Source organism: Hemicordylus capensis, chromosome 2, assembly GCF_027244095.1.
Source record: "Hemicordylus capensis ecotype Gifberg chromosome 2, rHemCap1.1.pri, whole genome shotgun sequence".
Classification (NCBI taxonomy): Eukaryota; Metazoa; Chordata; class Lepidosauria; order Squamata; family Cordylidae; genus Hemicordylus; species Hemicordylus capensis.
Window position 1 is genome coordinate 72,034,808 of NC_069658.1, and position 10,616 is coordinate 72,045,423.

General features: G+C 46.3%; 1 long non-coding RNA gene across 1 annotated transcript; it reads left to right on the forward strand.

The window, feature by feature from the left end:
- The first annotated feature begins 1,696 nt into the window (after positions 1-1,696).
- On the forward strand, positions 1,697-9,982 carry LOC128345701 (uncharacterized). Its single transcript, XR_008316591.1, has 3 exons — positions 1,697-1,770; positions 8,192-8,299; positions 9,856-9,982. It is a non-coding gene; the product is annotated as an uncharacterized LOC128345701 (long non-coding RNA).
- Positions 9,983-10,616: the final 634 nt, after the last annotated feature.

The following is a 10,616-nucleotide window of genomic DNA, read 5'->3' on the forward strand; positions in this document are numbered from 1 at the left end:
ACAATGGGCGTGGCCTGGGCTGCCGAGAGCCCGAACGAGCTCTCGGAGCGTCATTTTAGGCAGGGTTGGCTGCCTAATAGGACTTTCCCCCTCTCTCTCCCTCCAGAGAGGGAGAGGAAGGGAAAAATGTTCTATTAAGCAGTCAGAGCTGCCTGAAATACTTGGCAGAAAGTTTGCCCGGGCTCTCAGCGGCCCGGGCGTGGGAGGGGGGACTTTGCTCTGGGCTTCTATGGAGCCCGAGCCACACAGGGCAGGGCTCTCTTGGCGGCTTCTCGCCATTGGCGGCTTGGGTTCTTTGAACCCTTTCGCCCAATGGTGGCTCCGCCCCTGGGACTAACTTCACTCAAGGCTCAGCAACAAAAGCTAGCTGGACAGCAGTTTCAGCTGCTACAATAGCCATAAAAGGATATACTGTGCCCCAGCCCTCAGCCCCACACCAAAGGCCCGGCACAAAAGGCCGGCCGTACCACCAGCTGCACCTCTCAAGTAATTATTGCCCACAGGTGGTGATGATCAGGCATTCAGGAAGAGAAAGCCACAAGTCAAGACAGCAGAGCTGATCTGATCTTCAGGGTGTCCTGGCCCCGGGGGAGGCAGAGGAGGCTGCAGTAAATCTCCGGGCAGTCCAGGCAGGGGAGACAAGCTGGCAAAGTCATGGCCTCTTACCTCACCCCCTCTGATCTTCTCAGATGCTGCCAGCACAGTCCCCTTTTTTATAAGCTCCCTAAACCCCAGAATCTCTCCTCTAACAAGAGACTCTGATATAGGGTTGGTGGAATTAGTGCCCACGTGTGTTGATGATCAGGCACTCGGGAAGAGAGCAATGAAAATTTTATTTATTTATTTATTTATTTATTTATTTATTTATTTATTTATTTATTTATTTATTTATTTATTACATTTCTGTATCACCCTATCCAAAAGCTCTGGCACAACAGGTAAAATACTACAACAAACAACATTTAAGACAAATAGGTTAAAACAATATAAAAACAAATCTAAAACAGATCAGAGCCATTTAAAATCAATTAAAAATACTTAAAAGCAATTTAAAAACCTTGGAAGGCCAGGCCAAACAAGTCTTTAGGGTTCTCTTGAAGGCCAACAATGAGCCCAAACTATGGATATCTGCTGGGAGTGCATTCCATAGGCCAGGAGCAGCTATAGAGAAGAACCGGTTCTGAGTCACCACCAGACATGCTGGTGGTGACTGGAGATAGATCTCTCCGAATGACCTCAACGTGCGATCAGAACCATATAGAAGAAGGTGCTCTCTAGGGTAAACCAGACCTAAGCCATTTATGGCTTTAAAAGTAATAACAAGCACTGGTGACTATCCTGAGTGTGATAGTCTCATCCCTCAAATTCCGATCCCCCACAATGAGCACCTCCATCCTGCTTGGATTCAGCTTCAATTTGTTGTCCCTCATCACTGTACACAGGCAGGCATTTAGGGAATGAATGTCATTTCATAAAGAGGAGGAGGAGGAGGAGGAGGAGGAGGAGATGATTTGGTGTCATCAACATACTGATAACACCCAGCACCAAATCTCCTGATGATCTCACCCAGAGGTTTCATGTAGATGCTAAAAAGCATTGGTGACAGAATGGAGCCCTGACAGACTCCATATAATAGCTCCCATTTCGAAGAGCAACTGCCACCAAGTTCCACCATCTGGAATCTGCCTGAGAGTTAGGAGCGGAACCGCTGCAAAGCAGTGCAGGAGAGAGCAGAGGAGGGACAACATCTGCTCCTAGATAGACCCCAGGGTAAGAGACTGGGTGCCTGCCTGTTTGCTTCTCCTGCTGCCCCCCTGTTTGTTATCTGCCCCCCAGGACTGGCTGCTGTGCTGAGGTGAGGCTTTGCAGGATTGGGGCCCAGGGAGGAGGGTGATGGCAGTTTCCTGGATTCCATCTGCCTAGAGCTGCCTGCTCAGGGCTATATAGGGTGCTGCCAGTGGCGGTGGGGTCGCCACCAAAGGGGCAACACCAAAGGGCGTGGCCCCTTTGGGGCAGCCACTTCAGGGGACAGCAAGGTTGAGGGCCAGGTCTCCTGGCCCAGGTGTTTGTATGAGGGGGCATTTAATAGTGGGGCTTCTGTTTTAATTAGTCCTGGGTGAGATAATCTTAGAAGGTGTCTGGGCTTACCTGGAGATGGGGAGACAGGGGCGTGTCCACTGACTGTGGGGCAGCCATTCTGGTGGTGGTGGGGAACAGAAGAAGTAACGTTGGCAGGTCAGTGGGCCATTACAGGGAAGGGGACTGGGAAATCTAGTAGCTGTTTCCCCTTCCGGCTGTCCTGCCAGCTCTTTGACCTTGAGGAGCAGTGCCGACCACCCTTGGAACCTCACCTTGCTCCTCTGTAATGCCAGGTCAGTCCAGAACAAATCAGAAACCATCCATGATTTGATTCTGGATGAAGGTGCTGACCTGGTATGTATTACAGAGACCTGGCTGGGGAAAGCTGGGGGCCCAGTGTGGTCCTAGCTTCTTCCTCCAGGGTACTCTGTTGAGGAGTGGGTGAGGGTCCGTGGGCGGGGATGTGGAGTGGCTGTGGTCTATAAGAATAACCTTTCCCTTACCAGGATCCCTGTTTGTTGGACCATATCGAATGTGTGTATTTAAGTCTGGGGACCAGGGAAACTGGGACTTCTGTTGATATACTGATCGCCCTGCTGCTCAACAGAGTCCCTAACTGAGCTGATGGACTTGGTCTCGGACTTGGTGTTGGAGTCCCCCAGGCTTGTTGTGCTGGGGGACTTCAGTGTTCACTTTGGGACCAATTTGTCTGGGGTGGCTCAGGAGTTCATAGCGGCCATGACGACTATGGGCCTATCTCAAGTGGTCTCGGGGCTGACACACATTGCTGGTCACATGCTTGATTTGGTCTTTCACTCTGATCAAGGTGGTGTTCCGTGGGTGGGGAATCCTGTGATTTCCCCATTGTCATGGATGGACCACCATTGGGTTAAAGTTGGACTCACAATCACTTCCCACCTTTGCGAGGCGAGGGACCTATTAGAATGGTCCACCTGAGAAGGTTATTGGATCCAATAGGATTTCAAGAAGCCTTGGTGGGATTTAGTGTTGTCTCTGACGGTGCTCCTGTTGATGCCCTGGTGGAGAACTCACTGGGGCAGTACACATGATTGCTCCTAAGTGTCCTCTCTGACCCGCTTCAAAACTGGCCTCTTGGTATATGAAGGAACTACAGGGGCTAAAGCGGTGAGGTAGATGACTAGAGCGCAAGTGGAAAAAGACTCTGCTTGAATCTGACAGATTGCAACATAGAGCTCATATGAAGACCTATGCTCAGGCGATACGTGCGGCAAAGAAGCAATTCTTTTCTGCCCGTATTGCATCTGCAAGTTCATGTCGTTCAGGGTTGTGAGAGGGCAAGTATGTGCTCCTCTTCCCTTCGGTCCGGTCGGGGGGGTGTGTGTTTCGCAAACATCTTTTTAAAATCTTATTATTTTTTAGTTAACCCCTTTGGGGGAGTTGTTGGAGGCAGTGGGGGGGGGTTGTCCATGGAGGTTCCCCCTCCCCGCGCTGGCCTCCCTTTATGCCGCCACCGGCTCTTTGTCCCATTCGGCTCTTTGGCCCAAACAATGTCCTCTGTGTGGCCTGGTGGCAAAGGGGGGATGAGTAAACTCCCTCAAAGGGGGTAAGTTAAAAAAAAATTAAAAATCCGCGAACCCCCAAACAGTCGGTGGGAGTGTGGGGTTAGGGCCGGGGTCAGACCAAACAGGGGATGGTTCGCTTCAACCCCGAACGGTCGAACTGAACAGGTACGACCCTGTTTGCACATCCCTATTCACCACATCTAAAAAAGGACATTGTAGAAATAGAAAAGGTGCAGAAGAGGGAAACCAAGATGATAAGGGGCCTAAAGCACCTACCTTATGAGGCAAGGCTACAACACCTGGGGCTGTTTAGTTTAGAAAAAAGACGACTGCGGGGAGACATGATAGAGGTCTATAAAAGTATGCATGCTGAGGAGAACGTGGATAGAGAGAAATTCTTCTCCCTCTCACATAACACCAGAACCAGGGGTCATCCCATGAAATTGATGCCAGGAAATTTAGGACCAGCAAACGGAAGTATTTTTTCACACAATGCATAATCAACTTGTTGAATTCTCTGCCACAAGATGTGGTGACAGCCAACAACCTGGATGGCTTTAAGAGGGGTTTGGATAACTTCACGGAGGAGAGGTCTATCAATGACTACTAGTTGGAGGGCTAAAGGCTACCTCCAGCCTCAAAGGCAGGATGCCAGTACCAGTTGCAGGGGAGTAAGAGCAGGAGAGAGGGCATGCCCTCAACTCCTGCCTGTGGCTTCCAGCAGCATCTGGTGGGCCACTGTGTGAAACAGGATGGATGGGCCTTGGGCTTGATCCAGCAGGGCTGTTCTTATGTTCTGCCTCAGCAAGGAGTTAATGATATTAACTATGCCATCTCCAACAATTTCTCTGCTAGATAGAAGCAGTCAAGTCAGGCAAGGCTCCAGAGAACAAGTGGTAGGCAGCTCCACCCCAAGCAGCTTGTCCATGTCCTCAGGCATCACAGATTGAAACTGATCTAATCTAATTCTGCAAGAGGGATTGCTGGACACCCCCTTACTAGACTCTGTAAAAATAGTGGCGTCCAATTCAGCCCGAATACAAGAGAGCTGTATTCTGCAAAGAACCCATTAAAGGCATTACAAAAGAACATAGTCTCCAGGGACTGGTTTGAACTGGAAGAAGCCTGAATCAAACTCCTCGCAACCCGGGACAACTCTGCCGAGTGTGAACCTGCAGAAGCAATGCGCACAGACAAAAAAACAATTGCTGCACGCCCCACTTCTGCAGAAACCTTCAAATGGGCTCTGTGTCCAGTCAAAAAGCACTGTGTCCTGTCAAATTCGAGCCAAGTTCTCCACCACTTGTGTTTCAGTTGCCTACCTTGCTGCTTCAGACCCCGCATCTTCTCTGTATACCAAGGGGCCTCTTTTAAAGCAGGTTGGAAGGGAGCGACCGTGTCTTCTGCCCTGGTGAGTTCCCTATTCCAGGTTCCCACCAGGGCATCAACAGAATCACCAGCAGTACCACCATTGATACCCTCCAAGTCTTTTTAGAAGCTTACTGGATCCAGCAGCCTTCTCAGGCAGACCATCTTAATAGGTCCACCACCCCTGCAGGGCTGGGTTGTGGCCGTGAAACCAAACTTAACCAGGTGATGGTCCGTCCATGACAATGGGGAAACCACAAGATCCCCCACCCACAGAACACCCGTCTGATCTGAACAAAAGACCAAATCGAGTGTGTGACCGGCAACATGAATTGGTCCTGAAATTAATTGGAATAGGCCCATATTTGCATGGCTGCTATGAACTCCTGAGCCGCACCAGACAAGTCAGCCTCCAAGTGGATATTGAAGTCCCCCAGCACTAGAAGTCTGGATGACTCCAACACCAACTCCTAGACCAACTCCATCAGCTAAACTGGGTAGTCAGTTGGGCAGCGGGGTGGATAGTAGACCAACAGAATCCCTAATCTATATTTAGATCCCAGCCACAAAAATACACACTCAATATAAGTCAACTGTCACACAGGGACCCTGGTAAAGGGGAGGGTATTCTTATGGACCACAGCCACTCCACACACCCCCGCCCACTTTCCCTAGCCTGCTCCACAACAGAGTAGCCTGGTGGGAGAAGCTGGGCCCAAACTAGCCTCCCCCATCCAGGTCTCAGTTATATAAGCCAGGTCAGCTCCCTCATCCATGATCAAGTCATGGATGATTTTAGTCTTATTCTGAACCGACCTGTAATTGCAGAGGAGCATGGCCAGGTTCTGTGGGTAATTGGAACTGCTCCCCGAGACCTGAAAGCTGACAGAGCAGCTGGAAGTGAAAACAGTTATTAAATTACTAGTTTCCCTTCCCCTGTAATGGCCAGCTGCTCTGCCAATGCCAATTCTCTTCCCTAAGGTAAGGTAAAGTCTGCCGACTAGTTGATTTCGACTCCTGGTGCCCACAGAGCCCTGTGATTTTCTTTGGTAGAATACAGGAGGGGTTTACCATTGCCTCCTCCCACACAGTATGAGATGATGAATTTCATCATTTTCCTCTATCACTGCTGCCCAATATAGTACCAGCGAGGATTCAAACTGGAAACCTTCTGGCAACCAATAGTCAAGCATTTCCAGTCAAGCCACTTAATGTGGTTTAGCAGAGGGGATTATTCTACTTATTCAGAGCAGTAGAATAGAGAAGCTACTCTGCATTTTGGTCAATATTATCTGTGAAGTGAGGTAGAAGCTCCTCACATAGATGTTCAGTAGAAAAGAAAATAGACCTTACATACACTCACTAACACTTTCCTGCCTGAAAAGTCCCAAGTAGTGGTAGTGGTAATGATTTGGTGGACTAGATCCCTGAAGCAGAGTTGAAGTGGTTATTGACTGATTGAGACATCTAAAACAGGCACAGGCACAAGAAATATACACAAATATGCACAGATTCATGTGTAGAGCCTGGGAAGGTTCTGAGGGGAGAGCGGGCTTAGCTCGCTCTCCCTGCAGACGAGCAGTCGTGCAGCCCTGGGCAGCCAGATTGGAGCTGCAGGGATTGGGGGCCGCTGCATGAGCAGTGGGGCACTCTGGGGGGACCCCCAATACCGGGAGGCTGCTTGTAGCCTCTTGGTCAGGGGTCTACCCATGTGTTGCCGCACACCGCGGCGGCACACAAGCAGGGTTAACGGAGTGCCTGCTCTGTTAACCTCATTTAAGTGTTGTAGGAGGACTCGTCGCATTGGGAGCAACGGGCTCGCCCGCGAGCCCAGGGGTTCCCACAATAAGCTCCCTTAGCCCACTTTCCAGTGATCGTGGGAATAGCCTCCATAAATGGGGATGAAATTTGGGAGCAAGGTTAGTGAATGTATGTAAGGTCTATTTTCTTTCCTGCTGAATAACTATGTTGAACAATTAGTTGCCAGCTGTGACAACTAGGAAGATTTTAAAAAACAAACACAAAAACCCTGCCAATGCTCCACTGATTCAACAGCAGGGTTTTCTGTTACATGGGGGATCATGATTTTTTATTGCCTCTTCCATTAATGATTATACAATCATATAATTTTGTTCTGCTGTATGCAATGCAATGTTTTTATGGATGTCCCAGGACAATCTCTACTGAATCTCTTCTGAATCTGCTTCTGGTCCCACAGATACATCTCAAAATCACCTTACCCCAATCTTTTTGTATGTGTTTGATTCTTTCACAAGATACAGCACAGCATTGACTATGTGCATTTCCTTAATTTAGCTGTCCTGAACAACAGTTCATAATACTGAGGAGGAAGTGCATATTTATGAGAAATATATTAAGATTAGTACAAGCACACCAAGAGATGACCTGATATTAAAGAAACAGGACAAAAGGCATTGTTTCAGATATACCCTTCATGGACATTGTTCATTTCTCCTAATGAAGATGTTAAAAGAAAAGTGTAAGGTGTTGTAAAGGCAAGTTTGCCATGTTTCTTCTCTTTATATCTTGCAATAACAAGACAGAGGCCAGCAGGCATTGCTGCTATACAACTGCTATTAATTTCAATAAATGATTCAAAAGCAAGTCCTATTAAGATGAATGGAGGTTGCACATCCAGTGAGTGGTAGATAGCGCCCAGAACAATGACAATATGCTTACTAGCATACAGAGGAAACAATTCTTAAGGCAGTTCTTTAATATGAATGGCAAATTCAAGTAGTTTTCTTAAGCTGGCCTACGCTGTATTAGCAGGCTTCATAATATGCAAATTGCCCTATATTCTGATTGACCTTTTAACAAAATGGAATGGAAATGCTTCATTATATTCTATGGAACTCTGTACCATTAAGCAAACATATCTAAGATTTTTAAAAAACTATTCTTGTGAAGGATAAACTTGGTTAGTGCAAATTTACAGAGCTGAGGTGTGTGAGACATTCTGCATATATACATCATTTTTTTTTTGCAGTCTATTTTTTTTTGCAGTCTATTGTTGTCTTGTGTCTAACTTTGTACTAGGCTGTACAATGAAAAAACTACTAATCAGAGAATGCAAAGAAAACATACGCATACTAGGCCTCTACCTTGACCATAGAATTAATGCAATATGAATGGTTTCTTGCCAGTTACCTGCACATGAATATTTACATTCTTTACAGAAACTTGTGCCCTTGAAATGAGGGAGGAAGACGGGACATTGAATATGATGACTGAAGTTACAGGAGCAATGAAGAAAAAATGGCAGCAAGTCACGTGCATCTTTTTTTGTAAGCAACTTCAATTGCAATGCCATCCCAGAAACAATAGTGTGTCTTTGTTCATATATTATGCATGCACCTGCATGTTTGTGGGGGTTGATGGGAGGGCAAAGGGAACTGTAGTGCAAGTAGACCAAATAGAGCAAACACTATTACTGACAGACAGAAAGCTTTGATATCCACTGCTGGAACTGATACTTTGAGCTAGGGTTTCTTAACATTGAGGCTTCTTTTTCCCCTGCCTGAAGCCTATTGTGTAAGTCAAGTTATAGGTTTAGTGTCATTTAAAATCCAGTCTTGTGTCACCTATTAAACTAACAGATGTACATATGCAGCTGGATAAATTACTAGCTGCTTCAATGATGCTTGCTCTATCTACAGAGATTGAGGTGTTGTGTGATGGTTGGGGTTTTTTTCCCATTGGTATTTTCACATGAGACACACTTTGCGAAGCACTAACCCTCTCAGCCTTTTGTCTCAGTCAGAAATTTTCTATTAAAAATAAAAAATGATCCTAACAAGATGTTACCAAACAGCCCCATCGTTTACTCTTTAAGACTTTTCTACCAATTTGAGAGTCAGCACCAAGAGAGGAAATTGTTTCTCAGTGTGTTTTCAGACTGACCTCTCACTGTATAAATTGGACCAAGAGATGCATTTCAAAGAGGAGAAGGGTAAAATAAAATTACTGCATGAAAGATCTGCAAGCTTTTAGGAAATAAAATTATGCTAAACAGGGGCTGTGAAGCACTCTTTTCACACATAAATTATAATATAAGAAAAAGCTATTCACATATGTACCCTAACCTAGCCTGCGTTAGGATGCATGTGAGAAGCATCCTAACACAGGAAGCCTAGCCTGGGTTAGGATGCAATGAGAAACGCCAGGATTAGGCCCGATCCTGGCAGTAAAGCGCTGCCTAGCCCCGCTTTCAAACCCATCTCTTAGCCAGGCTTAAGGGGTCAACATGTGTTTGCTGGGGCTATGTTCAGCCTCAGCAGACACAGAGATGGGCGCCTAGAGTGCAAATCTCCTGGGGACCCCCCCCCCCAATACATTGTGCATATCAGGCAGTGCATTGCGGTATCTCTGGAGGGATGCATCATCCTTGCCTCCGAAGCTCCATGCTGTGGCACACAGTGTAGATTGTCTGGGAGTGCAGTCTGTGCTCTCAGCAGGAGTCTGGCACTCACCTGGAGGGGGGGGGAGGTGAGTTCCCTCAGCCTTCTGCCCGCCCACCCACCACCTGCTCATGTGAATGATATTTATTTATTTATTTTACATATTTTTATACCACCCAAAACTTACGTCTCTGGGTGGTTATCTCAGGTTGACATAACCTTTTGGTTATTCCACAAAACTAGAATAATGTTTCCAGTGTATTCCAGACTAACAATCTTACTTTGAGAAAACCTAATAGGAAAATGCAATGTATGCTCCTTCTCCTTGTCCAAGTCAGTTGGTCTTCCATTGCTGATGCTCGCACTTCATTAGCAAAGGAGAACAGAAGGCTAAAACTAGAGAAACATTTTCAGTACAAAAAAACTCTCTCTTTTTTTTACAGGTGCTGATCCCAACCTACACATTTATCAAGAGTGCATGAAAGTCTGTGTGTTTGGTACCCTGCAGAATCAGGTCTGCCATGTGTTCTGGCAGTTTTCTCATGGACTAAAATTTGCTTTCTCACAATAGATTTCCTGGTAATGTGATATCTTCCAGATGGTGCTTGGGTTGTCCCAATTACCTCTCCCCCCACCCCACCCCGCCACCACATTTCTGTTGCTTTCATTCCGGTTGTGGTATATTTTAATATACCCTATAAAACATATTTTTATGTTAACTGCCTTGGAAACAATAACTATTTATATACCACTATTCAAAAGTTTCCAAAGTGGTTTACATAGAGAAATAATAAATAAATAAGATGGACTCCTGTCCCCAAAGGGATCACAATCTGAAAAGAAACATAAGACAGACACCAGCAACAGTCACTGGAAGTTCTATGCTGGGGTTGGATAGGGCCAGTTTCTCTCCCCCTGCTAAATAAAGAGAATCACCAAGTTAAAAAGGTGCCTCTTTGTCCAATTAGCGGGGTGGGGGGAGGGGAGAGAAAAACTTTTATTCAAAGGCCAAGTTATAAATATTTTAATAAATAAGTCATGTACGCTTGTGAAATTTTATTTCAGGAGCATTAGTACACCATTCTGTGTACATATAAAGCTGCCTTATATGACTCAGAGAATTGGTCCATCGAGACAGCTCTCCAGGTTTTTAGACAGAGGTCCCAATACTTCCTGGAGATGTCAGGAATTAGATCTAGACTTT